The sequence below is a fragment of the Myotis yumanensis genome, unplaced genomic scaffold (assembly GCF_028538775.1).
Source record: "Myotis yumanensis isolate MYYU_CA2020_CCGP unplaced genomic scaffold, mMyoYum1.0.hap1 SCAF_2, whole genome shotgun sequence".
Lineage (NCBI taxonomy): Eukaryota > Metazoa > Chordata > Mammalia > Chiroptera > Vespertilionidae > Myotis > Myotis yumanensis.
In genome coordinates, this window is record NW_027223753.1 from 171,487,301 (window position 1) to 171,505,643 (window position 18,343).

The 18,343-nt window shown below is 39.6% G+C and overlaps 1 long non-coding RNA gene across 1 annotated transcript; it reads right to left on the reverse strand.

Moving 5' to 3' along the window:
* Positions 1-13,490: 13,490 nt before the first annotated feature.
* LOC139004002 (uncharacterized) lies at positions 13,491-18,307 on the reverse strand. Its single transcript, XR_011470316.1, has 2 exons — positions 18,048-18,307; positions 13,491-13,683 (listed from the first exon to the last, which is right to left on the reverse strand). It is a non-coding gene; the product is annotated as an uncharacterized lncRNA (long non-coding RNA).
* Positions 18,308-18,343: the final 36 nt, after the last annotated feature.

Here is an 18,343-nt window from a genome sequence, read left to right on the forward strand (position 1 = left end):
ATGTTTCTCTCCTCCACCTCTTCTCAGTCTGTAATGTAACCTCAGTGACACCTTCCCTGGCATCCTATCTTACATTGCATCCTTCCCCCTCACGTATCCTCTCTGCCCTGCTTTTTCCCTTTTTAGCATTTATTATAATAAAAACTACTGTATGCATTTACTTTCCAGTGTATTTTCTGCTTTTCCCTGCTAGAAGGAAACTCCAAAGAGCAGGGAAGCACAGGGCCTAGCATTCAGTAAATGTTAGTTGAAGAAATTGGGGAGGGGACGGGTTTGCCCAGGAGCCTGTTGCAGCTATGCTCTGAACCAGAGGACCTGAGAGACCAGAGGCAGGGAAAGGAGTGCTCAGGAGAGAGGACCACTGAGCCAAGGCTGAGTGGGGTCCAGTGGAGACAGGGAGGGCCAGAATAACTGACTCATGATCTCCATCCACTTTTACCTTCCTATTTTATTTCTTCCAGAATACCCATTGTCTGCCTTTTAGTATATAGCAAAAATCCCAAGGCTGCTTAGATATTAGAAAGCTCATGGATGGAATTCAGAGTCAAAGACCTGAATCTAGCAGTGTATTCCTGGACTAGCCACTTAACCTCTAACCTCTGCTTGCTCATCTGTCAAAGATGGATAACAATACTGGCTTGTGTTCTCATGGGCTGTGGTGAAGATCAGATGAGTAACAGATGGGAAAGTGCCTCACATTCCAAAAGCTGGGCAATCGTAGTGGGGATTAGCGAAGTGCAGGAGAGTGTTGCTGCAATAATCACTCTGACTCACATGTAGGTTACCTACCTCACTGCCAATGAAAGGGGAAGCGGGTGTTCCAAATTGGTGACTAACTCGGAAATCTTTCATCTAGGCTTTTTAGTATGGGAGGGACACAGGAGGAGAGATTGGAAGATGTACTTTCCTGAGGATGTGGCTAGTGTCCAAATAAGGTGCTGTTTATTCCCTGTGCACCAGGTTCTGGGGATTACTTCTTCTCCTTTCATCCCTACTGACATTTGTCAGTTGGTTATTATTATCTCTTTCTTTAGAGATAAGAAAACTGAGGCTCAGAGAGATTAAGTAAGTTGCCCAGAGTCACACAGGTATTTGGTGTCAGAGTCAAAAGAAACCAGCTTTGTTTTAAGAGTCTGTGCTCTTTCCATAGGCTTCCTTTTCAGTGACTTATGCAATTAATTCCACAGCTGACAGTGAATAATACACACATCTGCCATCAGAGGCCCGGGCAGATAACAGACTCTGAACTATTAAACATAATTCTAAAAGTAAAATGGAAGGTGTGTGCCACCTGTGAATCCAAACCCTTTTCTAGACCACTGGCCCGAGCTATGAATGGTTTCTCATGGCAGTACACAACAAAAATTTAGAAGAACCCTGGATTTTGAGCTAAATATTTCATACGAGCCTAAGAATAATATAGCTGTAAGCAATGCCCACTGGTCTTTCTAAGCATCAGAAAAAAAAAAAAACGTTTAAAAGCAGTGGTATAAGAAACGATCTGACTTTTGGAAGATTAGCAATCCCAGTCTAGATTTTAACAGGTGACATGTGTAGCAACTCACCTGTTGTCTGCCACACTAAAGGGCTTAGTCAGTGTTCACTGAATGTATGTATGTATCGCTATATGTACCATATGTACAACATATAGAGTAATGGGTTTGGTGTATGGCAGTGATGGCGAATCTTTTGAGTTCAGCATGTCAGCATTTTAAAAAACCCTAACTTAACTGGTGCCGTGTCACATATAGAATTTTTTTGATATTTGCAAGCATAGTAAAACAAAGACTTATATTTTTGATATTTATTTTATATATTTAAATGCCATTTAACAAAGAAAAATCAACCAAAAAAATGAGTTCACGTGTCACCTCTGACACGCGTGTCATAGGTTCGCCATCACTGGTGTATGGTAATAATCGATGTAAATTCATTTGGATAAAGGATAGAGGTATAGGTGGATGGATCTGAACCCATAGATTGGAGAAATGCAAACAAATTTTTAAAAAGCCTGTAACAGGAGACTGAAAGAATACTTGCTTTAAAAAACTATGCACAAGAAAGTTTATTGAGCACCTACTAGGCGCAGTGATGGCGAACCTATGACACACATGTCAGAGGTGACATGCAAACTCATTTTTTGGTTGATTTTTCTTTGTTAAATGGCATTTAAATATATAAAATAAATATCAAAAATATGTCTTTGTTTTACTATGGTTGAAAATATCAAAAAATTTCTATATGTGACATGGCACCAGTTAAGTTAGGGTTTTTCAAAATGCTGACACGCCGAGCTCAAAAGGTTCGCCATCACTATACTAGGGGCTGGTGGAAGGAGATGGGAGGCACATTTCTTTACATTGGCCTAAGGTAACCATAAGAAACATTTATAGATGATTTTAAGTTAGTGATTTTTATAGGTAAGAACTACTCATACCTGGAGACAAAGGAGGGAGGAACATTTTCCCTTTGATGCAAAGCACCAATTACACAGTGTTTGGAGAGAAAGCGGTCTGGGTGCACTGAGCCATTTTATTTTTATTATTTATTTATTTATTTATTTTTATTGATTTTAGAAAGTAAAGGAGAGGAGGAGAGAGAGAGATAGAAACATCAATGATGAGAGAGAATTATTGATCAGCTGCCTCCTGCATGGCCCCCACTGAGGATTGAGCCCACAACCTGGGCATGTGCCCTTGACTGGGATCGAACTTGGGACCCTTCTGTCAGCAGGCCGACTCTCTATCTACTGAGTCAAACCAGCTAGGGCCATTTTAGACTGCAAAGTTCAGCTGTGTAAAGCAGGATTACACAGAGATGCATAGATAGGCTTTGAAAAAATAAAAACAACCCCCTCTCTAGTTACCACTGCTAGGGAACCCTGAAAATGGAGTTCAAGAGCATGGGCTTTGGGTTTGACTCCCCCATATCTGCTTCTTAGTTCTTTGATCACAGGGAGACTATTTCTATTCACTTTGGGTGGTGAGCACACAAAAGAGTGTACAGATATCACATTATAAAGTTGTACACCTGGAATATATATATATATATTTAACCAGTGCCTGCTGGTCTTTTTACGCATCGAAGTATTTTAAAAGCAGTGGGTTTTGTTTTTTTTTTTAAAAAAAGCACCCCCCCCCCAAAAAAAAAGAAGAAGCAGCAGTGGTATCAGAAAGGACATGATTTTGTGATGGTTAATAATCATTGTGACTGAACATGCACAATAGATTTAATAAAAAATAAAATAAAAATAAGATTGGTTTGTAAGGGGCTCAAGCAGAGCATCAGGCTCACAGTGGCTCTCAGTCTTTTATTCCTCACCCAACCCTCAAACACCTCCTGAGCCTCTAACTTCCTCTGCACTGGCATCCTTGGGCAAAGCACTTACTGCCTCTTCTCTTCTCAGCCATCACATTCAGCAAGTGGATTATATGATCTCTATGGTTTTGTTACATGAGTCTAACTATCTAGTCCTATTTCTTATCAAATGGCTGGGGTAGCAGGACAATATATCAAAGTCTACTTTCTACACTTTATGTTAATGAGCTATTTACTGTGTCTTACTGCATTTAATCCTCAGAAAATTCAACTGAAGGTGATGGTTGTTTTCCCCTGAGCAAACCAAGGCAAGAGGCACAGAGAGGAATCATCCTAGACCTCTGGTTTGGCATTCATCTTGCAGGGAAGACTCTTTTGAAAGGCTTAACAAGAGCATTAAAAAAAAATGAGACCCTTCATTATACCCTTGGCCTTGAAAATCAAGTGGAAAACTTCCCCATTTTCACTCCATCCATTCTCCCTCTTCTTGCACTAAAAGCTTTAGTCATCTTTTTGGTTGTCTCTTTTGAATGTTCCCATTTCAGGCTGAGGTTATGCCTCTCCTAAGAGCCTTAATCAAATCTGGAAGGCACAGGACTGAACAGAGTCTTCCGTACCTGGTTCCCAGACTAGACATGCACAAACAAAGCTCATGCTCAAACAAAGCTGATGCCCCTGCTGCCTGAGGCCATGGGGTTCCCTATGAATTTTTACCAGCTCTTGCCTGATTATCTTTCTTCCCCATTTGACATAATTGTCACTGGATTTATGGTAGAGCGAACCTCTTTTTCTAGCCACTGATTTATATCCCCCCAAAGGGCCTAGAACTATGCCCTACACAGCAGGCACTCACTGAGCTAGAGATGGCATCGCCAACAAGTGCAGCCCCTGACTGCATCAAATATTTCAGCAATTGCACCAAATTGCTGAGCACCCTTAAAGATTTGGTCAGCCCTATTCCCACCCTTTCTCTCATAGATTCACAAAGCCCAGTTTTGGCAAACTCCTTATAATGCAATTAAATTTTTGGAAACTGAAGCCAGGTTTCATATTCAAATGTTGACTTCAACCACATGGGAAAGGTTGACCAAATGCAGGAATGACTGGAGGATTTTGGCAAAAAGATTCATTGGGATTTTCCATTCTCAGAGATGCTGCATGAGCTAATGCATAGGTAATACTCTGTCTCCAGGGGTTCCTAGGGACCAAAGAGTGGACAAAGCATGAGACTGAAAACCCATATGCCTCCTAGGGAATCATTAATGTTCTCAAACCAAAAAAAAAAAAATTAAGTAGTGGAAGAATTGAACTGTTTCTTCTTTGCAATGCAACAACACCTACCTCTCTAAGTACTGTGGTGATGCAATTGAACATACATGAATAGGCTAGCACAGGGCCTTGTTCAGAATAGAGAGCAATGAGTGTATGCAGGTGTTAATACTACAGCCTGGGGAAAGGCACTTGTGTGAAGTTGAACAACCAGGTTTTGAACCTCACTTTGCAGTTAAGTAGCCCTAATCTGGGTTCCAATTTCCTATCTTTCGAATTGGAACAATAATCATGGCATACTTCACAGAGTCACCATGAGAAACATAATAAAGAATGTATATGGAAAGTCTAGTCCAGATCCAGGCACATAGTAGGTGCTCTATTTATAACTTTTGTAGCTACATATTGGTAAGAACTGAAAAGATAAATATATTGTTTTATTCCATGTAAAACACCCAACCAAATGGGTGACAAAATAAGGAAATATAGTTGAATATATTGTTTCTCCAACCTTTTCAATTCCTAACCCCTAGAATCTTACAATACTCCTCCATTTTCTTACTGAACCTTCAGGTTTCAGAGTTGAGAAAAGTATAATGTTCCTAGTGTAGTTGAGGAGACAAGTATTATACAAGGAAATCCACAGATGAGTAAACAAGGGCAAGAGTGGGGTGGAAAGTAAGCCAGGCAGAGGGAGCAGAGGTGAAATAACCATAAAGAAGTAAAATCAAGACATATTCAGGGACTTGAAGGAAGCCACTGTGGCACATGCAGAGACAGTGTAGAAGATGAAATTGGGGGTGGGGGGTTGGAAGCTAGACCATGCAGGAATTTAGACCTTTGTGCTGGTACAGAAAGCTGACTAGTTTCTCACCAACTCTACATCTGCCAATGTCTTTACTTCTTTAGCTCCCAATTTTGCTATCTATTGAGAAATTAGTTTTGACTGGAGTATTTCTGAGGACAATTCCACCTTTACTGTTTTTTAAAATTCTATTTCTCCTAGCTTCAAATACTACCTGTAGTTTGAGGAATCAAATTTGTCTCTAAACCCGACTTCTCTTGCAAGTTCAGATCTTGAATATCCAACTGCCTTCATCTATCTCAAACACATCAAGTTCAAAACTGAGTTCTTACTTTCCATCAACTGCCCCCTGGAAGCTTTTCCCCAACAGTGTTTCTAATTCAGTAAATAGAAGCACATCCACCTCGTTGCTCAAACCAGAAATGTGGGATTTATTCTTAATACCCATTTCCCTTCACCACCCCCTCCTGCTCATTCCAATATGGCTTTCAATCTTGTTGACTCCACCTTCAAATGTCTCGAATCTCTCCATACGTCACCACTTGCCCTGCCACCTCCCTAGTCCAAATTACTTACATCTCTCACCAGGACTCCTACTTCTAACTCTTTCTAATTCATCTCCCATACAATAGCTGGGGTTCTTTTCTTAAAATATAAACCAGATCATGTCATCACCCTGCCTAAAAACCTTAACTGACCTCTCTATACACTTAGAATAAACTCTAAATTCCTGCAACTTGCTCCCAATCTCTTTCTATGTATATCTCAACATTTGGGGATCCACTCAGCATTTGTGGCAGAGACAGGAAGCATAGATTCAGGGATTCTCTTAGCAAGTTGAAGTTAGCCCAGGGCTTCCTATCATTCAGACCTTGGTTAGAAAGTTATCCTATTTCCTTATTTTAGTAACTATAGAAATCTACCTTCTTGATCCTAGAAAATGGCTCTAATAAATTGGGACACCGTCTACACCTTTTGCTAAGACTCAAGTTAGCTCAAAACAAATGATTTTTTTTTCCCATTTGGGTACAGAGGAAGGGTGTGGAAGGCCTAAGGTAGAAAGAGGAAAAAGAGGAAGAGGTATCAAAAAGGAGGATCTAATACTGGATTTCAGTTCCCACTACTGGGAAATGGTTCATTTCCAATTCTGCATTTCAAGAACAAAAAGACTTTCTGATTATCTTTTTCATTTTCTTTGGATCAGTATGAATCCTTAGCAGTAATTTATGTCCTCCTATAGTTAAAGGGTTAAGATATTTTGGGAAGTGAAATAACCATATTTAAGGATGGTTACAAAGTCAGGACAGGGCATTTCAAATACATTGTTCCCCATATAGAATCTGAGTCACAGAATCTGTAATCTGTTCTGGAACAACCTGATGGCTTTACTTAACTGTGATAGTTTGCTCACTAGTTTATCCATTCATTCAACATTCAGCAGCCACTTTGAACTGTGCATTATAAATTGCAAAGTGTTTTCCCCTCCATTGCACTTGATTCTTATGAGAATCCTGTGATAGAGTCCCTTAACAGAAATTATTATTTTGGAGAACAAGAAACTGAGAACCACAGAAGTTAGTCAGTTGTGGAACTTAAACTGGAACCCAGATCATCAGATTTTACATCAAATTCTCTTTCAGTTCTACCTACTTTAATCAACATTTTCTAAGTGTGTACCATGTGTTGGATAGAAGTCAAAGAAAACAAAAATCAAATATTCTTGTCCTTGAGGAGCTTCTAGTCTATCAAAGAAAAGCAGAGATCAAGGCAGGGATGTAGATTGGAGGTAAGTACAGGGTTCCTTCCTTGGAGAATGCTGAGAGTCTGGTGTAGAAAATTATGGTAGGAGATGAGACTGGAAAGAAGTTTGAGGGCCTAAAGTACTTGATTTATTGATTCACCATCATCAAGACTTCTCAATATACCTTCCCAAATGATGGCCTTTATTAATGTCATTATTAATCTTTTTCTGTCCCATTTTCTTTTCAGCATTTTGCTGGCATTTTAGTGCCAGTGCTTCCAAAGGGTAGCGTTGTTCATAGCAACTTGATATTTAGACATTAAAAGCTGCCAGACAATTGTAGATTGCTGAAATCTTATCTGGAAGTTTTATGCATGTGCCATTATATGTAACTCATCCTTGCCTGGCCATAAAAAGGAAATGGTCACAACTCCTAGTACATAAGTTCAACCCTGAGGCAGGTTGGGCCTTGGTGACTAGCGCACTGTGAAAACTGCTCTGAATGCAGGGCTGGAACCTGGAGATATCATCTGTCAGTGTGTTACCCCAAAGTCTGGAATACCAAGAGGGTTGGGATGAACTTAAGCTTAGTTGGATAGGCATCAGGAGCTATTAAGTGTCTAGTTCATGTTAGGGATTGTGTTGTGTTCTGGAGTCTATGCTGTGGGCTGTGGAAAAAAATGAGACTGGGTGATCTGTCTGCTACTGGTAGAACTTGCTAGAAGATATAAAAATCAGAGTCCAGACAAAGCCCTGGCCTGCAGGTTGAACCAAACTAGTGATGGTGGTGGTGGGAGAACTGAGGCTCTAACTGTGCTCCAGGCTCTTGTGGATCTTCCTGCATCATGTATTGGGTGTTACTGGATGGTACATCAAGATGGCTGTGTTATATATAACCTGTTCTAATTAATACTGGATGAAAAACTCTGAGGTTGAGCCTGCTCAGGGAGGAAATCAGTGCCTCACACTGATATTGGAGTGGGATGTAGGACACTGCATGTGAGAAGAAGCTGTAGTATATTATTTGGCTCAGAATCAGGATATTTGGGGCCCACTCCTGGCTCAGTACTCACCCCAAACAAGTTGCAGCACCTTTCTGGGCCCTTTGTTTCCTCAGTAAACTGTGTGCCCCCAGGAGTCAGGATCCCCTACTATATTTGTTTGTTTCGGCAACATCTAGCACAGTGTTTATCCCACACAAAAACTGCCAATGAACCATGTGTTGAATGATGAATGAGTGAGTGAATAGAGAAAGCTGAGCATGAAGAAATAGTCAGTGGCTTAAGGGAAGAGGGGCTTATCCAAACCATGGTCCTTACCCTCACCCCCTAGATTTTGATGTCTACTCTCATGCCCTTTGTTGAGGAATAGTGATTCAAATAATGTATAATCCCCCAAAGTTCCTAACAGTCTTATGAGTCTCTGAAGAAGTAAACATTGATATAGTTTATTTTTACATTGTTTTCCTTAGCATTCATTTAGTCAAATGTGTTATAAGAATAGAAAACAAATCTCCTGGAGCCCCAGAAGGAGCCAATGAAGGTCTATCTACCAGGAGAGCTACTGGGTGGGTTCACAGAGACAGTGAAGTAACCAGGAAAACCTTTGACATTTGTAAATGCTGTGAAACACCAACAAACAAGATAAGCATACTAAAACCAACGAGGAGGTGGAAACAGATCAAAGATTTACAAGATTTGTTTAATCTCATTATGGTCAATATGCTCAAAAAGGGTGATGTTTTGTTGGAGTGGAGACAAGTGTCTCCCAGAGTGAAAGGTCTTCTCCAAGAGTGAGTGGGCAGTTCTCACTTTTGCTCTATGCCCTAAAGATGTGGGAAGCTTTGACTTTAGGTCAAACATCCAAAACTCTAAATTAGAGAACTAATTGTTTGCATGTAAAAGCTTTCACCGAGGGCTCTTCCATCTATTGAGGGTGAGCTTGTGAGATATACTAACATATCAAATTAATATATAAACTTTATACAATTTGGAATATAAAGAAAAAATAAAGGAGAAAAATATTCATTAATAATCCTACAACCCTAAAATAGCCATTGTAAATATTTTTTGTTAATTGTGTACTCTCGTGTATGTACATCCAGTCTAATTTCTATGAAGAGTATTGTTAAACAGTTATGAATACACTACTTACATATATGTCCACTATATATATATATATATATATATATATATATATCCTACTTCTTTTCACTTCACCTGTTACCATAAGTATTTTCCAATTCCAATTTTTAAAAATTAGTTGTATTATAATTTATTTAACTATTTTCCACCCAATATCTTTCCCCCAAATGAATCATGATTGGACATATAGGTTGTTGAAAATTTTTGTTGTTAGATAGAATGCTTGAATGCATATATATTCATTCAAAGATACTTTTCCCTGTATGTTGAACTGTGCCTTGAAGATAGATTCCTAGAAGTAAAATTACTGGGTCAATGGGCATTACTATATTTATGACTCTTGAGATACATGACCAAATAGATTACTGAGTCATGCTAACTGAAATGGTGTATGAGAGGATTCAGTCTCACTGCATTTCACCAAGAATTAGCCTCCACAATAAATATAAGGGTTGATTCAAAGATCTTATAAAAAAAATGTTAATAATAGGGAAAACTGGGCACATAGTTGTTCTCTGTACTATCTTCTCAATTAATATATATAGTTGGAGAGGGGAGTGGGGAATAGGGGCATATCTTTATTTTCCTTTTCAATACCAGAAATCTCCAAAAAGTGAGCCAGGCCTCTCTCAACATCTGCTGGGTGATCTTTGCAAACCATTATCCTCTCTTGACCTTCCCAGTTTAGATTATGGGATGTTATCTAGAAAATGAATAAAAATTTCTAGAGTTTTGGGGTCCAGTCAGCAGTTCTTTAGATACCCCAGGGTTACAACTCTGCTATTCAACTCTGGTGAGATCCAAAGTTCTATTGGAGTTGTACAATGAAAGAGCAGATAATCTATGAAGCTCTTGAGGCTCCCCCAACCTCAGTGATGAATCCCCAAGTTCTATTGTCCTATATGGACTGATGGAAAGATTTTTCTAGGCCTTGCTTCCATGGAAGGTTTCCACAAAGAAACCTGGAATAAGTGGATTTATAAGGTGGCTCAAGTCATCTACCATCATGACAACATTTGGCCTTTGGTGCTTCCCTACTGTTCTCCTCTTAGTTCTTTATACAGAAATTAGTTAAATCGCTTTCAATTTAGTAAACTAAAAGAATAAATGCAGGCTTCCTTATTTCCCTGATTCTATTTTGGCGGCATGGTTGGATGGGAAGCAAGCCCTCTCAGATGTTGAGAGAGGCCTGGCTCACTTTTTGGAGATTTCTGGTATTGAAAAGGAAAATAAAGATATGCCCCTATTCCCCACTCCCCTCTCCAACTATATATATAAATTGAGAAGATAGTACAGAGAACAACTATGTGCCCAGTTTTCCCTATTATTAACATTTTACAATACGATGGAACATTTGTATCAATTAACAAAACAATATTGACACCATATTAACTTAAGTCCGTCATTTATTCAGGTTTGCTTAGGTTTACCTTATGTCTTTTTCTATTCCATGCTCCCATCTGGATTACTATATTACATTAAGTTGTCATATTTCCTCAGGCTATTCTTGACTACTTCAAACTTTCCTTGCTTTTTTATGACCTTGACGCTTTTGCGGAGTCATGTAGGTAGAGAACCATTTTCATCACCTCATACCAAAGGTAGATACAATCACCATGGTTTATCACTATTTTTTTTTAATATTTTTTTTATTGATTTTTTACAGAGAGGAAGGGAGAGAGATAGAGAGTTGGAAACATTGATGAGAGAGAAACATCGATCAGCTGCCTCCTGCACATCTCCTACTGGGGATGTGCCCGCAACCCAGGTACATGCCCTTGACCGGAATTGAACCTGGGACCTTTCAGTCCGCAGGCCGATGCTCTATCCACCGAGCCAAACCGGTTTCGGCGGTTTATCACTATTGATGTTGACCTTGATGACCTGTTTGATGTACTCTGTTTGGCAGGTTTGTCTACACAAAATTCCTCTCACCCTCATCCTCCCTCCCATACTGTCCTCTTTGGAAGAAAGGCACCATGCACAGCTCACACTTAAAAGTAGGGAGTTATACTTCCTCTCCTTGAGGGCAGTGTATCTTCATACATTATTTGAAATTCTTCTGCAAGGGAGATTTATATCTTTTCTCCCATTTATTCATATATTTGAAATTTATTTATATCTGTGTGGATATTCATTTCATACTTTGGGTTGTAATTCAACATTACTCTATTTTGTTGCTCAAAATTTTCCAGATTTGGCCACTGGAGCTCTTCAGGTGGCTTTAGGATCTCTTTGAAATATCCCTCATTGATACAATTTTTGTTTTTAACAATTCCTTACTCTATGGTGCTACAAGATGTTCCATCCTAATTTTGTGTATTTCCTGCTCCAGTCCTAGAACTAGAATTAGCCATTTGTTCAAAAGCCTTGCCTCCCAATACTGGAGAATGTATCAGGTCACGATCTGCTTGGTGTGCTCACTGCTACTGCAGCATCATTGTTTTCAGGCCAAATGATATTTTAAATGTAAAATTATTATCTTCAACATGCACCCAACTATGATACAATTGCACCATTCATAAAACAACTATAGATTTATTAACTATATTAAATCACAGTACCTTAGGAGCCTGTGAGGGATCATATACTGAGTCCTATGCTGGGACCCAACACAAAACACGTGTAAAATGATCTTCTTTCCATCTGTCTATGTATGGAAAGACTGATGGAGAAACTCTGGGGAGATCATGTCAAAAGCCCAAATGTGAGGCCTTCTGTGAATGTAAGGCCACAGAAAATGGCTATTTTTCAGGGTTACCCACTCCAAATCCTCTTTCCATGATAAGCCATGGAAAAGCTATAGCCCAGATTTAAACCAGAGCATCCAAATTCTGGATCCAGCTCTGTCAGTGATTCAGTGTGTGTGGCAAAAACATTCTGCCTGGGCCTCAATTTCCAATTATACAAAATCAGTAGTGTTGGATTGGATAATTGCTAAGGACCCTCCCAGTTCTAGTATATTATGTAATTGGCTCCACCTCTCCTTGTCCATGGGGTACCAATAATATTCCAGAAGGTCTAAGCCAGTGGAGAGATGGTGGTAGTACGGCGGTCACTGCTGTTAAAGACCTTATTTTATCTAGACAATCAGATTTGAAAAATTTTAGACTTTTCTTTTTCAAGAATGAAGATTTGAAAATTATAGGAAATATTTTTTTAAAATATAGGAAATATTAATTTGATGGAAAATATCTCTTTCATTAACTTCAAGTTTCTTCTGGTAGACCAAGGCTTTTTTTTTTTTTTTTTTTTTTTTGTAAAGGCAAACTCCTCATCTGTAATTTCCTCTGACTTCAAATAATTACTTTCAATGCAGTGATGGCTGGGTTACCTCTAAATTTCTTACTAGGAATCTCTCTCTCTAGGTTTTTCTTTCTTTTTCTCTCTCTCTCCCCCCTTCTCTCTCTTCTCTCTTCTCTCTTCTCTCTCTCTCTCTCTCTCTCCACATTATGACATATTTTTCACACCCACATGGGGCTCTGTGGCTTAAAGACTGCCCAGTTTACAAGTGTCATCTCCTTTCTATCATTAACTGGGACAGTTTCCAAAAACAAACAAAACTACAGAAGAATTCTAGAGCAGAAAAGACACTTGGGAATTGTCACATTTGATTCTGAATGCTGGAGATCAAAAGTACAAGGTCTTAGAAACTGCCTCTTCCAACTCCTAACATTTAAAATCTTCAGTTGGCTTTTGGACCCAACTCAGCATAATCCCAGACTTTGGTCTACAATTGGTTAAAAATTGATAGAGGTGAGAATTCTGGGATTGCCTTCTTTACTTAGAAGTTTAAATTTTAACCCTTTCCCCCATCCCAGGTACACAAAGCTCCTTTCCATCTCTCCCTCCCCACCTTAAAGTTATGTAAATATGCATTTAGATACATGGGTATAGAATTTTGAACAAATAGACATCATGCATATCATCTGGGTTATTCCTTCACATAGTCAAGGAAACGGAGTCTTGACAAGTGGTTTTGCTCCAGGTCCCATAAGGACTTCCAGGCAGAACTGTAATTAGAAACAAAGGCTTTTTTGGCAACCTATCCAGTGTCTCTCCCCCCCCCCCCCCCGCCCCCCCCGCCCCCCCCCCCGCCCCCTGCCCCAACCTCACACTATGCCCCTGTGGAGTTACACGTTTGTGTATATGTGTTTCTATAGGTACATATGATACATAGACACCGACATGTAGGAAACATGCACCAAACATCTGTAGTCTGACCACAGGGAACAGTTTAATGACTCGAATTTCAAGCAGCAGAAAGGTTCCTGTGGGTGGAGGCTGAAATAAACAAGAAAAGCCACTGTGGAGATGTGAATGGAAAAGTACCAAGCACTCCCTCCCTCTGCACATTCTTCCGCTCTCCAGCTCTCCCTGCCATCAAGCCGGCTTCAGATAGGCTTCTGCATGGTCAGGTGTACAGAGGGCGGTGTGGAGAAGAAAGAAAAAAAAAATTCAGGCACAACATGTAAATCAAGTTTTTCCACTTCTAGCCTTAAGTAGTAAAGACAGCTAAGTACAGCAGCGGGCAGAAGGGTGGGCCTCCACCCTGAGTTTACAAACACTCAAGTGCTTTCCTCCTCTCATCCCTCTCAGAGTCCAGCTGCTGCTTTCCTTCATGCGAAGGTTTCATAGGAAGTGAAAACCCTGCTATTCAAAATCAGTGATCGAATGCAATAAACAAATGATTACATGTCCCCCTCCCCCCAATTACTTCTCTATTTTAAGCTCCCGATATTTATTTCCATTTCATATAAGTGGGGAAAGTGGAAAAATCAGTGTTTGGGGGGAAAATTCTGAGCTAGGCTGAAAAGAAAAAACAAGTCTTAGAATAATACAGGCTGAAAGCAGGAAGCATATGGATCAAAATTAAACATCGACACTTTTTCAGAAAGTAGTGGCTAGAAATCATCTTTTTTTTAATGTCTCAAAACTTTCTGCTCCATATCTCTGAAAAATACCGAGAAAACTCCTTTTTTTTCTCCAATGATAATAAACTGAGCTTGCTTGCAATAGCTCTAAATGAAGGAATTGAAATAAAATGAATAGGTAAATTTTTTCATGTCAGGTAGATAACATCTCCCATATCTATCAAAAATAGTGTCACAACAGCACAGGTGACAAGCATAACCAAATTCAAACGACCATCAAAAGTCAATACTTACCATGACTTGGAGTTTGTTCTGAGAACCAGTTTATAGTTTACACAGAGCCCAAAGCAGCCTTGCTTCCCTCAATTCTGCCAGAAAACAAGGTAACCTCCTCCAAACCCAGATAGTCATATCACCCTGATTTTCTAAAATGACACAGAACCATCAATCCACAAAGACCCCCTTTCAGCTGTGTTCCTGGGGTCACGCATGTCTACAGTTGAGGGCCAGCTTCTCCTGGTAGAAGGAAACCTGGGGGAGTTGTGTTACTGATGGTCAAGGTTCCTTTCAGCTTGAAAGTCTGTAATTCTGTAATGTGATAGTTTATAGATCTGCCCAGGTAGCAGAAGTTCCTGACAGGGGAAAACAATTTCCTGTTTGGAGCCCCCTTAGAATGAGACCAGACAGTGTTTATTCCAACAATAGTTTCCTTTTCAGCTATGACTGAATTGTGAGGAAGATTTCGTGAGTGGAACTGGATGCAAAATGTGTTCCTTTCCTTAAATAGTTGTAACATTAGGACCAGGATATTTTATTTTATAACAAAGCTTATATTTACCCAGCAGTTGCAATTAGGAACCTATTACTATGCCCAGTCCACCGAGCAAAGGCTGGGCTGGTCCGCTATTCTGAGTATTAATAGCCAGTAGAGTCATTAAATCACAGGACTGGTTGATACACAGCCCATCCATATCTCCAAGAATCACACATAAGACTCCAGACACGGAATTTCTCTTTAGAGTTTCTTCAGGATGATTTAAAAGAATTTGAATATATTCAAGTCAATCTTATCTTTAATCCTATAATGGTAGCACTGCTGTAGTGAGGGAGACTTACATAGCGATGCTAACTGGTTACTAATGGAGAGTGATTAAAATGAGAGAAGGAAGAATATGCTGGAAGAGATTGAATTGGTATAAAATTTGATAAAGTTTATTCCCAGGAATTGAAAAGAGATTGAGAGGTGGGTGCACAATTTCCCTTGACACTCATTCAATAGAGAGGAAGGGGCCTACCTAAAAGTAAATCTCTACCTTTGGAATATTTTCAATAATTTTTTTTTCTTGTAATGGTCTGTGTTAATGAATTTCTTTCAATGTAAACAGTTTGATTTGGCAAAAAAAAATTGAAGAAGAAAAAGAAAGAAAAAAGAAAGAAAGAAAGAAAAGAAAAAAGGAAAGGAAAGGAAAGGAAAGGAAAGGAAAGAAAAGAAGAGAAGAGAAGAGAAAAGAAGAGAAGAGAAAAGAAAAGAAAAGAAAAGAAAAGAAAAGAAAAGAAAAGAAAAGAAAAGAAAAGAAAAGAAAAGAAAAGAAAAGGAAAGAAAAGGAAAGGTAGGACTCTGGAACTTGGTCCCAGAAATAATATGCTGAGAAGGTTTGAGGTCCCTGGTGATGGGGTTAATCATCTCAAAATCAAGCCTGGTGGGTTCTCCCTCCTAGTGCTCCCTGCAGAGAATTAAAGAGGACTGAGGTACAAGAAGGGTGAATTCCTTCCCAGCCCCCACTCGGGTTAATTCTATTGCCAGAGGGAACAGATTTCCCTTTGCTCTTCAGCGCCCCCATGGGGCTAAAATTGAAGTAGCAAAGAGAATGCAGAAGGGACAAGCTGAGTGTGTTAAGGTGGGGTTGGGGGAGGGACCAATGAGGCTAGAGGGCAACTTTTACAAGAAAAATATCCAAAAATCATAAAACCTCATTGTACCACCAATAATAGGGCAGATTCATACAATTCACATTCCAAACCATATAAATACTCCCGAGACCCTAAAGTTCTTATTGTTCATAAAAGAAAAAAAATATCACACATATAAATACACAAAGAAACTCACTTCAGTAAAGTCGAGTTGTCATTTTGAATCCAGTGGGATTCATTTAAAACTCTTTGAATATGAGGGGAAATGAGATGATTAAAAAACAAACAAACAAACAAAAAAACCATAAGCCTCTGGCAGAATGAATCTGCGACTTGACAATATCATGTGTCTTTAAGGGTAAAATGTTCATTTCAACAACAGTGACAGGATTAGACCTATGTATATTTTTCAAAAAAATTGTCACATGACATGCTTTTCTGAGTGGCTGTAAATAAGTATTAAACTATTCAAATTTCCCAGGGACGGACCTACGTATTTCCTAAGCTCCAGGCCGTGTAGAAAATAATCATCTCCTTTGGACCTCTCTTGGTTCTAAAACCCCCAACACAGCCTTTTAAAAAGGGGGCTGCATCAACCACAGCATTGTCAGCAATAGATATGAACTTCTTATAGACTTCTTTTGGGAAAGAGATCCCAAATATCCCAGGAAACAGCCAGCAATCTTTCATAGCTCTGCTCACGTCTCCATTATAAACCCAAATTTGAGGGATGGAGAGGTACATTATTTTGGATGATATTGTTATTGGAAATTAACATGTGCAGAAATTTTGTGAAACCTTTAAGAACTCATCTGTAATTTAATGAGTCGCCGGAAGGACTCTCATAGCCAAAGCTTAGAACAGCCTGACCTTTGAAATCTGCTTCTGGTCCAAACATTTTGGGTTAATTCTTGAGGAATCTGAAATATTATTTTCCCCTCACACCCTTTTTTTTAAGAGAGAGACATTAAAGAAACAAGAGTCTCCCTCATTCAGGGATGAGTAGGAGGGGAAAAAACCCCAACCAACATTTAAATAGGGAAACTGGCAGTTCTGAATAAACAAACCAAGGCCCACAGTGAAATGATTCTGCACTGCATTTGCCTTTAAAAAAAGAAAGGAAGGAAGAAAGAAAGATTTCCCCTTTCTCCTCCTCCTCCCAACTCAGCTTGAAAGCTGAGAACTGTGCTGCGTGCAGCGCATTATGGTTGTAGCACAGTCTGTTCTAAATACACGCAGTATCTGTGATTCTGGCATGGCAGGCCTTTAGAATTCCCTCCGGCTGATGTCTTAGAACAGAGACAGAAGAGATTTTTGACAACGACCTTGAAAGGAGACAGGAGTGGGGTTGGGGGTGGGGAGGAATCAAGACTTTAGGAAAAAGCAAAACACAAACAGGTATTTTTGGCTCACAGAATTTTGTAGAACACATGCGTACACATACCTAAATACACACACGTTTCTGCAGCAAGAAATTTCCTAAGTCTACAATAACAGAAAGAGTAAACCCACCACTTGCTGTCCTGGAAAGAAACAAACCCAAACAAAACAAATCCTCTGAACAGCCACTTAAGTGCAGGAGAGCCTCCTCTCAGTAAAAGTCCAAGGGGAAAAACAAAATTGCTGCACCGCCCCCCCCCCCCAAAAAAAGCGGGGGTTGGGTAGCTTACATACGTCCAAAAATTTCAGCTTCTTTCAGTAATAGCATCAGTATTAAAATAGCACATCTTCTTTAAAAAGCTTGAGAGATTAGGGAAACACACACACACACACACACACACACACACACACACACACACACACGACACCCAAATCCAACCTTTGCGGGATCCTACGATTTACGTAACACCACAAACTTGCAAAAGGCAAACATCAGAAGCAAAAATCCGAAAACCATCAAAATACAACCACCAAAAATCCCAACCCATCACATTGACAAGGAAAACAAAAACTGTCCCAAATAAAAATAAAGCAAATGAACCCACCGAAAACTGCTTGGCAAATATTTTTCTCGTGGTGCCTACTATTCTAGCTGCAAAGAGCTGTGGTGTTTGTTTTTTCTCTGACTCGCTTCTAAACCTAGTATATATAACAGACTTTTCCCAATGGTTCGAATCTCTCGCTCCCTTTCGTGTAATTTAGCTCCAGGAGCTGAGTTTATGGGTAAGAGAGGAGGAATTAGCCCCAGACCCCAGGAAAGCAAAGCGCACTCCCCCTCTTATGTCACCGAATAGCAAATTAGTTCTCAGAATTCCAGAGGCCGAGCTTTGCTACAGCGAAG